Below are 13,344 nucleotides of genomic sequence, written 5' to 3'. Positions count from 1 at the left end.
AGACCGTGCCCGTCAAGCTTGGTGAGACTCCGGACCATACATAATTTTTAAGCAAGATACTCCAGGAAGATAGCGTCCGTGTGGGCCATAGAAGGGACCAAGGTTGCCTCCACCCTTTTAGGAAGTTGCCAAACACAATTCAGCTTACAGTTCATTGCGGGCTCTCGTGTGGCAAGCACCCTGGCAGGCCTAGCACAGAGTCCTCTTATAGCTTAACAATCTCTCAGGGTCTAGGAACCATATCCTTACACTCTGTACCCCTTGTGAAGTTTCAATTTCATTTTGTCCTATATTCTTATTTTTACCTTAAAGTAATATTAAAGTACACAAATGATATATAGAGGCAGTTTTACTAACCATCTGGACAAACAGAAATTTATGGAGTAAAAAAATAGTCCTTGGGGCACCTGGCTGGCTCAGCTGGTAGAGAAAACAGCTATTGATCTCTCAAGGTCTTGAGCTGGAACCCCATTTGGGAGTGGAGACTACTTAAATGAAAAAGAGAGGAAGTACTCTTCTCTCCTAACCTACTCCCACTCTCCAAAAATAGAAGCATACCCTAATTTTTAAAATTTATTTGACAAAGAGTACACATGAGTTGCAAGGGGGCATGGACAGAGGGAGCAACAGGCTCTCCACTGAGCAGGGAGCCTAACGGGGGGCTCCATCCCAAGATCCTGAGATCATGACCTGAGCTAAAGGCAGCTGCTTAAACAACTGAGCCATGTAGGTACCCCGGAAACATAAACTTTAGTGTGATACCACCGTTCTTGAATTCTACCATTAAGATCTTCTGACCTGGGGGACCTGGCTGGCTCAGTTGGTTAAGCATCTGATTCTTGATTTCGGTTCAGGTTATGATCTCAGGGCTCTGAGATCAAGCCTCTAGTCAGGCTCTGAGATGAGTGAGGCTAGAGAAGCTATCTCCTCTCCCTCGGCCCTTCCCCCACTCTCTTAAAAAAAAAAAAAAGGGATTTTCTCGTCTACCATCATCTACCATCTGTTTAAATTGTATTATTCTCCAAGATTTTGTCATTGGTTCTCTTCTTACCACAAACTCTGAGTGACCTCATCTATAGATGAGGTCTACTCATAACTTCCAACACTATGTCATTTTGGTGACTTCAAAAAAAAATTGTGGTTTATAATTGTCTTAGTACAGTATATAATCAGAATATCACAGTGGTCTACTAACTGCCAGGCCGTTAGCCTCTAGAAGCAAACATCTAAATTGATCAGTAAGGAAATATTGGTTTTAATTTTTAAGAATTACATCCTTACACATTTTTCAGTCTTGATTTTTCTTTACTTATACTGGGAAACTTTTCTTCAGTGACTTCTCAATCTCTGTGGCAGATAATCTTCTAGGATGTTGTGTTGATTCCCTTAATCAGAGCTCTGAGCTCAGACGATTGAATGTCTAATATCACATAAAGAATTAAAAGTTGAGGGGTGCCTGGGTGGTTCAGTGGGTGAAAGCCTCTGTCTTCGGCTCGGGTCATGATCCCGGGGTCCTGGGATCGAGCCCCACATCGGGCTCTCTGCTCAGCGGGGAGCCTGCTTCCTCCTCTCTCTCTGCCTGCTGCTCTGCCTACTTGTGATCTCTGTCCGTCAAATAAATAAAATCTTTAAACACACACACACACACACACACACACACACACACACACACAAAACCTGAGCTGAGATCAAGAGTCGTATGCTTAACCAACTGAGCCACCCAGATGCCCTTTTTTTAGTTTAATAACCTATTTCAATAAGCTTGTACCCGGAGAATCGTGGTAACAACTCCACCAAGTTCTTTTTTCTTTATTTGAATTTTTCACTGAGATAATTAGAGATTCAAATGCAGTTGTAAGAAATAACACAGAGAAATGTCCAGTACATTTTGCGCAGTTCCCCGCCGTGGAAACGTTTTGCAGCATAAATCTCCGCCCGTCAAGTGGCGTCAATACAACCCGAAGGTCTTGTTCCCGGTCCCAGCTTCAGTCGCTGTGTGTTCTGCCGTTTTGCCGCGTGTGGCGGGTCGCGTACCCACCACCACAGTCAAGACCCCGAACAGCTCCGGGCCAGGACGTCGAACTTCGCTTCAGAAGCGGCTCCGCTCCATGCCCGACCCTGGACCGCGCCGCTGCTGTCCTCGACAGGTCACTTCAGAGGAGGCCGTCAGTGAACTCCACGGCCTGGGAGCTCGGGACTCAGTGCTCTCCACTCCGAAGCATTCTCTGGGAATCGCCGAGTGCGTCGGGACTCGGTTCCCGTAATCGCCGAGGACCGGCCGCGGCTGGACGCGCCGTGGGACCGCCGCCCGCGAAGGGCGCTGAGCCGCCCCGGGTCGGAGCCGTCCCGCGTCGCTGCGGACCCCCGTGTGCCCGTTTCCGTGCGGCCGTACAGGTTCATTGTTTTAGAACTGGGGCCCGCGTAGCTGCTGGATGCGAGAACCGCCGCCCGCGGTTCTCCCGCCCGCGTCTCCGCCCGCACCTGCTGGCCCCGCACCTGCCGCGGCCCCGCACCTGCTGGCCCCGCACCTGCCGCGGCTCCCGCACCTGCCACGGCCCCGCACCTGCTGCGGCCCCGCACCTGCCGCGGCCCCCGCACCTGAGGGTCCCGCACCTGCTGGCCCCGCACCTGCTGGCCCCGCACCTGCCGCGGCTCCCGCACCTGCCACGGCCCCGCACCTGCTGCGGCCCCGCACCTGCCGCGGCCCCCGCACCTGCTGGCCCCGCACCTGCCACGGCCCCGCACCTGCCGCGGCCCCCACACCTGCCGCGGCCCCGCACCTGCCGCGGCCCCGCACCTGCCACGGCCCCGCACCTGCCGCGGCCCCCACACCTGCCGCGGCCCCGCACCTGCCGCGGCCCCGCACCTGCTGGCCCCGCACCTGCCACGGCCCCGCACCTGCCGCGGCCCCCGCACCTGCCGACCCCGCGCCGCGCCGGCCGCTCTGACGAACGTGCGCGCAGGTCACCGCGGCTCCCAGTTGCGGCTGCTGGTGATGAGCGACGTTAACCGTCTTCTCTGCGGTCATTCGGCTTCTGTGGACCCCCAGGGAGCCCCGCGCGCGTGGAAGCGGAGGGCCCCGCGGTGGTCTTCCTCCCCCGCCCCCGGCGCCCCCGGCGGGAAGCGGTGCTCGACGCGGTCCACGCGGCCCGGAAGGAGAACCGCGTCTTCTCCTTCACTCGCGTTCGCGGCGCTTCCGTGGGGGGGGTTCCCGGTGACCTCTCAGGTGCCCCCGGTGCCCGCGAGCGGTCCTGCTGTCGCGGGGCCCGGGCAGCACCGGGCTCGGGGGTCGCAGCAGACCGCGTCCGGCCGCTCGCCACGGACAATCCGAGGTCCAGGGACGGGGATCCAGGCGGGACTGGGTTTCCGCGCGGCCACGCCCGGGGAAGACGGACCCAGCGTCTTGGAGACGGTCTGCAAACGGCTGGACGCATGTGGACCAAGTGCGCACCACGGGGGCGCACGGGCCAGCGGGCACTGAAGGCCTTGGGGCCGACCAGGCAGGCGGGGGTCTCGGGGGGCGGGGGGCGGCCGTCCTCGCCGCCTGCGGGTCGTTTCCGGCCGTGAAGGCTGCTCTGTGCCCAGGGCCCTCCCCTGGAGCCGGGACGAGCGGGAAGAACTCAGCCCAAAGTGGCTAAAAGCACGAAGAACAAAAGTCAGGGGCGCCTGGGGACTCGGTCATGCAGCCGCTGCCTTCCGCTCGGGTCACGACCCCGGTCCGGGATGGAGCCCCGCATCGGCCTCCCTGCGGCCTCCCTGCTCCGTGGGGAGCCTGCTTCCCCGTCGCCCGCTCTCCCTGCTTGCGTTCCCTCCCGGTCCGAGAAGGAGATAAAACAGATACTTTTTAATCGAAGTGGTTGCACTGATGCTTCCGCAAAGCGGAGTTTTAATGTAAGCTTCTTGCACAAGCCTCGGCTCCTCGCTTCTCGGCCCCTGGTTTCGGGAGCCCGCGCCCTCCGCAGCAGCCCGCGCCCTCCGCAGCAGCCCGGATCCGCGTGTCGCCGGAGCGCAGCCCCTCCGCCCTGCCCCGGCGGCCCCGCACGGCTCGAAGGCTTCAGCTCGAAAGCAGGACAGCGGCGGCTCCTTTCTGTCCCCGACTCCGTCTTCGCGTCGCGCTCCGACCCCGAGGCGCGGAGGCTGGTTCCCGACCCGACAGCCAGGAACGGTGAGGTCGGCCCGGGCGGCCGCGCGGTCACCGCAGGCCGCCGACGGCGGGGGAAGCGCTCCCGGCGGCCTCGACGGGGCTGGGCGGCAAAGCACGTGCCGAAGGGGCGCGCCTGGGGGGCCCCGGCCCGGATGCTCCGTTCCTGTCCTGAGGTCTCCTCTCGAGACGCGCGCACCGTGAAGCCGCCTCCTGAACCCCCGACAGACACGGCCTCGCGTCTCCGTCACTGGATCACGTTCCTTGGAGGGCCGCGTCCAGCCGCTGCCGGCCGGGGTCGCACCCGCGCGAGGCCGAGGTCGGACCCACCCGTCTGCGCGCTTCGGCCCTTTGTCCCCACGCCACCCACTCCCGGAGGCCGCACGTCCTCCTTCGGAAGAAAGGGTGTGCGTTAGGGGCCTCCGAGGCTGCGGGGACCAAGCGCGTCCCTCTCCAACACCACCAACCGCGGGAACCGGCGGCTCCCGGCTGCTCGGCCAGGGCGGCCGCGACCCTCCCTCGTGGGGCTGCGCATTCGAGCCCCGCCCGGAGTCGACTTTAAAAACAAAGTGGACATTTGGGGCACCTGGGGGGCTCAGTGGTTAAGCCGCTGCCTTCGGCTCAGGTCATGATCTCAGGGTCCTGGGATCGAGTCCCGCATCGGGCTCTCTGCTCAGCGGGGAGCCTGCTTCCTCCCCTCTCTCTCTGCCTGCCTCTCTGCCTGCTTGTGATCTCTGTCTGTCAAATAAATAAACAAAATCTTAAAAAGAAAAAAACTAACAGTCTGATTTTGAGATGTGCAGAGGATCTGGGGGCGCCTGGGTGGCTCAGTCAGTTAAACGTCTGCCTTCAGCTCAGGTCACGATCCCAGGGCCCTGGGACTGAGCCCCATATCAGGCTCCCTGCTCAGCAGGAGGCCTGCTTCTCCCTCTCCCTTTGCCGCTCACTCTGCTTGTGCTCTCTCTCGCTCTCTCTCTCTTTCTCAAATAAATACATAAAATCTTTTTAAAAACTAATTATCTATTAAAATGTGCAGAGGATCTGAATAGCCATTTGCCAAGGAAGACACATAGATGGCCAATAGGCATATGAAAAGATGTTCAGCATCACTTTTAAAAAATGAAAAAGAAAAAACAGGGTGCTTGCCCTGCTTGTAAGTAGAGCACACGACTCTAGAACTCAAGGGTCGTGAGTTTAAGCCCCACATTGGACATGAAGTCAACTTAAAAACGGAAAAGAAAAGAGAAGGAAAAGAAGAGAAAAGAAAAGAAAAGTGAAAAGAAAAGATGTTCAGGGTCACTAATCGTCAGAGAATGCAAATCAAAATCACAAGATATCACCTCACACCTGTTAGAATGACTATAATCTAAAAGACAAGAGGGGCACCTGGCTGGCTTAGTCAGTAGAGCATGTGACTCTTGATCTCCAGGTCATGAGTTCAAGCCCTATGTTAGGTGTGGAGATTGCTTTAAAAACAAACAAACAAACGAATAAAATTTAAGAAACATGGGACACCTGGGTGGCTCATATGGTTAAGCAGCCGCCTTCGGCTCAGGTCATGATCACAGGGTCCTGCAATCGAGTCCTGCTTCGGGCTCCCTGCTCAGTGGGGAGCCTGCTTCTCCCTCTCTTTCTGTCCTCCTTGTGTGTGTGCACACACACGCGCACTCTCTCTCAAATAAATAAATAAATAAAATCTTTTAAAAAAATTTTACAAAGTCTCTCAAAAAATAATAAAGTTTAAGAAAAGTTGTTAGAGAAACAGTAATTCAAAAAGAAATTGGGGCACCTGGCTGGCTGAGTCAGCGGAACATGTGACTTGTTCTCCAGGTCATGAATTCAAGCCCCACATTGGGCATAGAGCTTACTTAAAGATAAAAAAAAAAAAAGCTTTTTAAAAGAGAAAAAACAAAAAATAAGTATTGGTGAGAATGTAGAGAGAAGGGAACACTTGTGCATTATTGATGTGAATGTAAATTGCCACAGCTACTATGGGAAAAATATGGAGGTCTGTCATAAAATCAAAAAACAGAACTACCATATGCTCTAGAAATTCTACTTCTGGATATTTATCCAAAGAAATGAAAGCACGATTTGAAATGCTATATGCACCCTATGTTCATTGTAGCATCATTTATGTTGGTCAAGATTTAGAGACAACTAAGTGTTCAGTAATGGATGCGCGGATAAAGAAATTGTGGTACTCACACATATGCAAACACAATGGAGTCCAACTGAGTCCTACTCAGCCATAAAAAGAATGAAATCTTGTGACTGGGGACAACATGGCTGGCCCTTGAGAGTTGTATGCTCAGTGAAATAAGCCAGACAGAGAAAGAGAAATAATACATGACCTCATTCATATGTGGAATCTAAAAACCGATCAAACAAACAGAACTCATGGATACAGAGAACAGGACAGTGGTTGCTGAAATGGAGGGCAGTTAAGAGGTGTGTGAAATAGGTGAAAGGTGTTAAGAGGTAGAAATTTCTAGTTATAAAATCAATAAGTCAGGGGGATGTAACGTACAGCATGTGACTACGGTCAATAATTTTATAGTGCTTATTTGAAAGTTGCCAAGGAGTGTGCTCGCTTCGGCAGCACATATACTGAGAGTTGCCAAGGAGTAAATCTTAAAAGTTTTTATGACAGTAAAAAAAATTAGAACTATGGTAATGGGTAGTAATCAGACTTACTGTGATAAACGTTTCATAGTGTATACAAATGTCAAGTCATTATGTTGTACACCTGAAGCAAATATAATGTTATCTATCAATTTTACCTCAATTTTAAAATCCCATCTTTTCCATTTTGGGGGCATAGTTTTTCAGGATAAAGTTCTAAACCAACCTTCTTTCTACTATTGACCCTGAAGTGTTGGTTACCTTTTTAAGTTCTCTTCAAGTGACTTTTTCCTAAAAAGGATTTTTTTTTAAAGATTTTATTTATTTATTTGACAGAGAGAGATCACAAGTGGGCAGAGAGGCAGGCAGAGAAAGAGGGAAGAGGCCCCCCGCTGAGCAGAGAGCCTGACGTGGGGCTCGATCCCAGCACCCTAAGATCATAACCTGAGCCAAAGGCAGTGTCCCAACCCACTGAGCCACCCAGGCGCTCCCCCTAAAAAGGATTTTAAAAGATTTTGCAAGCTTTCTAAAATAATTAAATGTACCGACATTGATTACACCTTTAATTTGCTCTTTAATAAGTGTTGGTGAGAATGTAGAGAGAAGGGAACACTTGATGAAAAGTAGGGTATCCACTTTGTGTGCATCTGTGTGTGTGTGTGTGTGTGATAAGAATCACAGATGATTCTTATATTAATCTTAAGAATTTCTGTATATATATGTACTCAGGCATATGTAAGTACATGAGTATATAAATATATTATAAAATTGAAGTTTATAAATATAGTTTAAGATAAAATTAATCTGATCAGCACAGTAAATCAATGTGCTTATTACTTAAAATTACAGGAGGGGTGGCAACGGGGTGGCTTCATCAGTTGAGTGTCCAACTCTTGGTTTCCACTCAGGTCAGGATCTCATGGGTCGTGAGGTGGAGCCCTGCACGGGGCTCTACCCTCAGCGGGGAGTCTGCTTGACAATGTCCTCCCTCTGCACCTCCCCCCACTTTCTCCCTCTCTCAAAATAAATTAAAAAACCCTAAACACACACACATACACACACACATACCAACCCCCAAGGGTGTCTGGCTGGTTCAGCTGGTAGAGCATGTGACTCGATCTGTGAGTTTGAGCCCTACGTTTAGTGTAAAGATTACTCTAAAAAATTTTTTTTTAATCTTTGGGGCGCCTGGGTGGCTTGGTGGGTTAAGCCGCTGCCTTTGGCTCAGGTCATGATCTCAGGATCCTGGGATCGAGCCCCACATCCGGCTCTCTGCTCTGCGGGGAGCCTGCTTCCTCCTCTCTCTCTGCCTGCCTCTCTGCCTACTTGTGATCTCTGTCTGTCAAATAAATAAAAATCTTTAAAATAAAAAAATAAAAAATTTTAATCTTTAAAAAAATTAGCACCATTTTATATTTTTGAGTTCTTTTTTTTTTTTTTTAAGATTTTATTTATTTATTTGACAGACAGAGATCACAAGTAGACGGAGAGGCAGGCAGGGAGAGAGAGAGAGGGAAGCAGGCTCCCTGCTGAGCAGAGAGCCCGATGCGGGACTCGATCCCAGGACCTTGAGATCATGACCCGAGCCGAAGGCAGCGGCTTAACCCACTGAGCCACCCAGGCGCCCACCATTTTATATTTTTAATCTTAAACAATTTTTGGAAAGGATAACTTATTTGACTCATAACACCAAGAGAAAAAATTTAGGTAGTTTAAAGCATGAGAATTTTAATTTTAGTCTTATAAAAATTAAAATATAATGTTAGCATTAATTTCGTACAATAAAACAATTTACTTTATCTTTCTTTTAGAAATGTTTGATTGTTTCTGTGGACTAGGTCTTCCCTCAGTGCACGAAAGGCAACAAAATGATTTTTCCTAGTCAATTTACCTTTAATTTCTCCAGTGAGGGCAAGAGGGACAGGACAGAGGGAATGAAGGTGAGTGGGACCCAGCTTTAGACAAATATAAAAAATTATCATCGGAGAAAAACTAATAATCTTTCTGCTGCTAGGTGAGGGAAAAATTTTAGAGTTAGAAAAACGCATTTCAGCACACACACACACACACACACACAGACGCACACACAGTGGATACCCTGCTTTAAACAGTAACTTGGGCTCTTGGCAGTTTTATCAAGTCAAAGGCATGAGACAGCTGATATTTATTCGTCTTGTAAGAATGGAAAAGAAGGATGTTTGAGGAGGTGCGGAGTCTTCCATTAAACTAAATGAAGTCTCTTGTGGACTGATGGAGAGAGAATGTCCTCAAAAGAAGCTCCCCCCACTCCGTTTTTTCATTCTAAGGCATCTCCAAAATGGACAATCTTATTGAAGTCAAAACTCTTCAGAGTAGCCGCTCCAAGATGTTGTGTGTGAAGTTACGTCAGCCAGCAGAGCAAATTCATTAGCAAGCACCCATTAGAAGTTGGCTGGTAGCGGGTCAAAAATAAAAATATCACGGTTTGGGGCCCCAACCTCAAGGAAAAGTTGCTCTGCCTGCTTACTCCTGAAGTCAGCAGGACTCTGAAGAGCCCAAGAGATAAAGGACGTCCTCCAGGTAGAGCATAAAATCAAAGCAATCAAGGAGAGAGAGGTCTCAAAGGGGAAACTCAGATGGTCTCAGATGTGTACCTTCTGACTGAACGGACATCCAAGTTCATAGCAGGGAGGGCCTTGGCTCTCCTTGGTGTAATTGTTCTGGCCCAATCAGCCAAAGACCACCTGGGACAAACCCGTAGTCAGACCAGGTTGGGTGTACCCACAGAGAGACTCCCATGGAGGAAGTATGGGGTGTCTCACTAAGCCAAGGAAAAGTTGAGTTACAGGGTTGGGGGGAGGGTGACATTTAGGTAAAATGTAAACGAAGCAGGGTTTCGATAGCACCAAAGCAAAGCAGGATCATGGATGAAGGGGACGAGGTGAGTGTTGGACCCAAAACGGAACAGGCCCCTGTCTCCTTGGAAACTGCCAAGTGAAAGTGCCCGTGTGGAGTGCTGTCTCTGGAAACCTCTTCTCTGAGGTGTTGCACCTGGACTGGACATGCAGATCGTTTCTTCGGGCCTTACGTTCTCTCAGAAAGGGCGCAGCATTCCTTCTTGCTGTATCTTCAAAGAGCAAAGTTTCTAGTCTATGATTTAAAGAATTGGGGATGCCTGGGTGGCTCAGTCGATTGAACGTCTGCCTCCGGCTCAGGTCATGGTCCCAGGGTCCTGGGATCGAGCCCCGCATTGGGCTCCTTGCTCACCGGGGAACCTACTTCTCCCTCGATGCTTCCCCTGCTTGTGCTCTCTGTCATGAGCGCTCTCTCTTTCTCTAAAAAATAAAGAAATAAAATCATAAAAACAACCACAGCAACAACAAAGACTCCATAGTCACTCAGTGATGGGGGCTGGTGGGTGATTTACCACAGCACCGCGTCCTTCACATTATTCCTTGTGACATTTGCCGCTGACTTGGTCTGTCCTCCGAGACTGACAGAGCCGGGGGTGTTTTCACTTTGTCAGTTCCAGCCAGTTTATTATTTTCTCAAGTTCAAAGCCTGCAGAAACAGTGATGTTCTTTCTAGCACTGTTCAGGAGAGAAAAAAGCATAAGATTGAGATATTATAAATCATTTCTTCCTGGCTTGATACACCGAAGGGGTATAGACTGGTGTATAGATGATCTTGATGAGCTTTTCCATGAAGATCCAAGCTAGGACAAGCCCTTCTGCAGTGTCGCCCGTGTGAAACGGTACAGGTTTCTACACATTCGTGTTTGAGATCCTGCGTATGATAGAATGAGGCACTGGGCGAATTGTTGTCCTCGCTGAAATGTGGGTCAGCTCGCACTGAGCATGTTACTTTGCACGCTCGAAGCCGCGTTTCTCTCCTTCGGGTTAGTGCGAGACTTAAAGGCATTAACGGGTACCTATGTTTACCATTGTTCCTGTCCCCCAAAATATATTACCCAAGAGCTTTGAAAAGCAAAAGAAAGTCTGGAGGAGGGGGCCGTGGAGTCATTGATGTGCTGCTCCTCCCAGATGGAGGATGCAGAAGTAACTGCAGTTTGCAAAGGGAACAGCTGCCTGAAAAGACAGTCTCTAAGAACCAGAGACACATGAGATGTTGTCTTTTCTAGCACATCATAATGTTTCTGCAGTGAGGCTACAGCTGAAATCTATATGTGCATTCAGTATTTATTTATTAATTTCCTTCCTTCCTTGTTTTAAACAGGTTCCGTACCCAGCATGAAGCCCAAAGCAGGGCTTGAACTCACGACCCTGAAACCCACAGCTGAGCTGAGATCAAGAGTCGGACACTTAACTGATCGAACAATTCAGGCGCTCCAATACAGTATTTTTTTAAAGATTTTATTTATTAATTTGACGGACAGAGATCACGAGCAGGCAGAGAGGCAGCAGCGAGAGAGGGAGGAAGGAGCAGCGTCCCTGCCCAGCAGAGAGCCCGACGCGGGGCCCGATCCCAGGACCCCGAGACCACGACCTGCGCCGGGGGCAGACACTTAACCACGGAGCCCCCCGGCGCCCCTCGGATCTCTTTAGGGCTGTTATTTTCTTTTAATGTAGTGCCTTAGAGACTACGGCTTAGTGTCCGTGAATCCGCGTCGTACTTTGTCTCGCTCCGTGATCGCGACCCGCGTCTCCTCCGCGCGTCCTGCGCCGCGACCGGCCGCACCGAGCCGCGCCACGTGCCGGCGCTCCGCGGTCTGACTGCGGGCCTCGCCGCGCGCCCCGCAGCCCCCCCGCAGCCCCCCCGCGCGTCTCCCCCGCACGCCCCGCAGCCTCCCCCGCGCGTCTCCCCCGCACGCCCCCCCCGCAGCCCCCCCGCAGCGTCTCCCCCGCAGCCCCCCCCGCGCGTCTCCCCCGCACGCCCCGCGCGTCTCCCCCGCACGCCCCGCAGCCCCCCCCGCAGCCCCCCCGCAGCCCCCCCGCAGCGTCCCCGCGCCCGGCGTCGCGCCGCGGACCGGTCCGGCCGGGCCCCTCCCGCCGCCGCATGAGGACCTGAGACTCCCCGGGTGGCTTCGAGGCGCGCCCTCGTTCGTCCTTCGCGGCGACGCCAGACGACTTCGGACGCGCGGCCACGCCGTCCCGCGTCCTCGGCTTCGCACCCGCGCGCCGCTGTCGACGCCGGCCCGTGAACCGCCCTGCTCGGCTGCGTCTGACCGCGGAGCTCGGCGAAGGCGTTCAGGTGGGACCCGGGACGCCGCGGCCTCGCCGTGAGACTCGCGCGCTCCGGAGACGCTTGTGCGGCCTGACCGCGCGTGCTCGTGTCCACAAAGCTTGCCGGGTGGGATATTTCATCATTTTCCCTCCCAGCAATACGAGGGAGGTCAGGGGCGCCTGGGGGCTCAGTGGGTCAAGCCGCTGCCCTCGGCTCCGGTCATGACCCAGCACCCTGGGATCGAGCCCCGCGTCGGGCTCTCTGCTCTGCGGGAGCCTGCTTCCCTCTCCCTCTCCCCCTGCTTCTGCTCCCTCTCTCCCTGTCTCTCTCGCCCAAATAAATTAATAAATAAATAAAATCTTAAAAAAAAATCTTAAACACACACACACTGTGTTGTACCATGTAGTGGTATTTGATGAGTGGGAAATGGGCCAGACCTAAGTACACATCCATGGTGTAAACAAATGTGTTATGGTACAGCCTGGCGATGATGGATCCATTTATCTGAGAGGGAGAAGGAGAGCGTGGGGTGGAGGGGCAGAGGGTGAGGGAGAGCGAGCTCCCAGCTGACTTTGAGCTGAGCACAGAGCCTGAAGCAAGGGCTCCATCTCACAACCCCAAGACCATGACCTGAGCCAAAATCAAGAGTTATTTGCTTAACCACCTAAGCCACCCAGGCACCCCTGAGATCTGATTTTTTTTAAAAAATAAAATGCATGTCATTAATTTGACCATATGCAGTTTTAGATGAAATCATTTTTACTTTCTGTCATTCATACCAGTAATATTCATTTTGACTTTGCTAAAAGACTGATAATTTGTATTCTTTCTCAGAAAACCTGAGACAATTATGAGCCTCTTGATCATTTGGGATTCTTCCATTCTACTAGACCGTCTAATTCTTGGCCAGTCTAATTTCTGCACATACATAGGTCAGTTTCGGTATGACACAACGACTCAACAACTGTCTGCACTATGGCTAGTACAAAGACAAAGAGTGGTGTATGAAAATAGTTGGAATGTCCAAAATGACAGAGTCAAGGTGTCCTGCTTCAGTAACAAGATCATGAAGTAAATAATAAAATTTCCTCTGCAATTTAGGAACTAAATACCAAAAGCAGACTAAAAGAGCTTAAGTGTTACGTCTCTCTAAAACTACGAAAAAAAAAAACCCTAAAGACCACTGTTGGCACTCAAAACAAAATAGAATGAATTAGCACAAAAATGTTATAAATACCACTGCAGAGTATTCAGTGTTCTTGGAGAGCACAATTATATACCTTGAGAAATGTACAAGAAAGAATTACTCCAAAGGAATGAAAAATATGGTGCAGAGCTATTCATAGTCTTCTTCACAAAAACAAAATTCTGAAAACTCCAAGTGGTAACAATGACCTTCTAAAAATGGTGGAATG

The sequence above is a fragment of the Mustela nivalis genome (genome assembly GCF_964662115.1).
Source record: "Mustela nivalis genome assembly, chromosome: 4".
In the NCBI taxonomy this organism is placed as follows: domain Eukaryota; kingdom Metazoa; phylum Chordata; class Mammalia; order Carnivora; family Mustelidae; genus Mustela; species Mustela nivalis.
The sequence above is the reverse complement of the archived record's forward strand: the minus strand, read 5'-3'. Positions refer to the sequence as shown.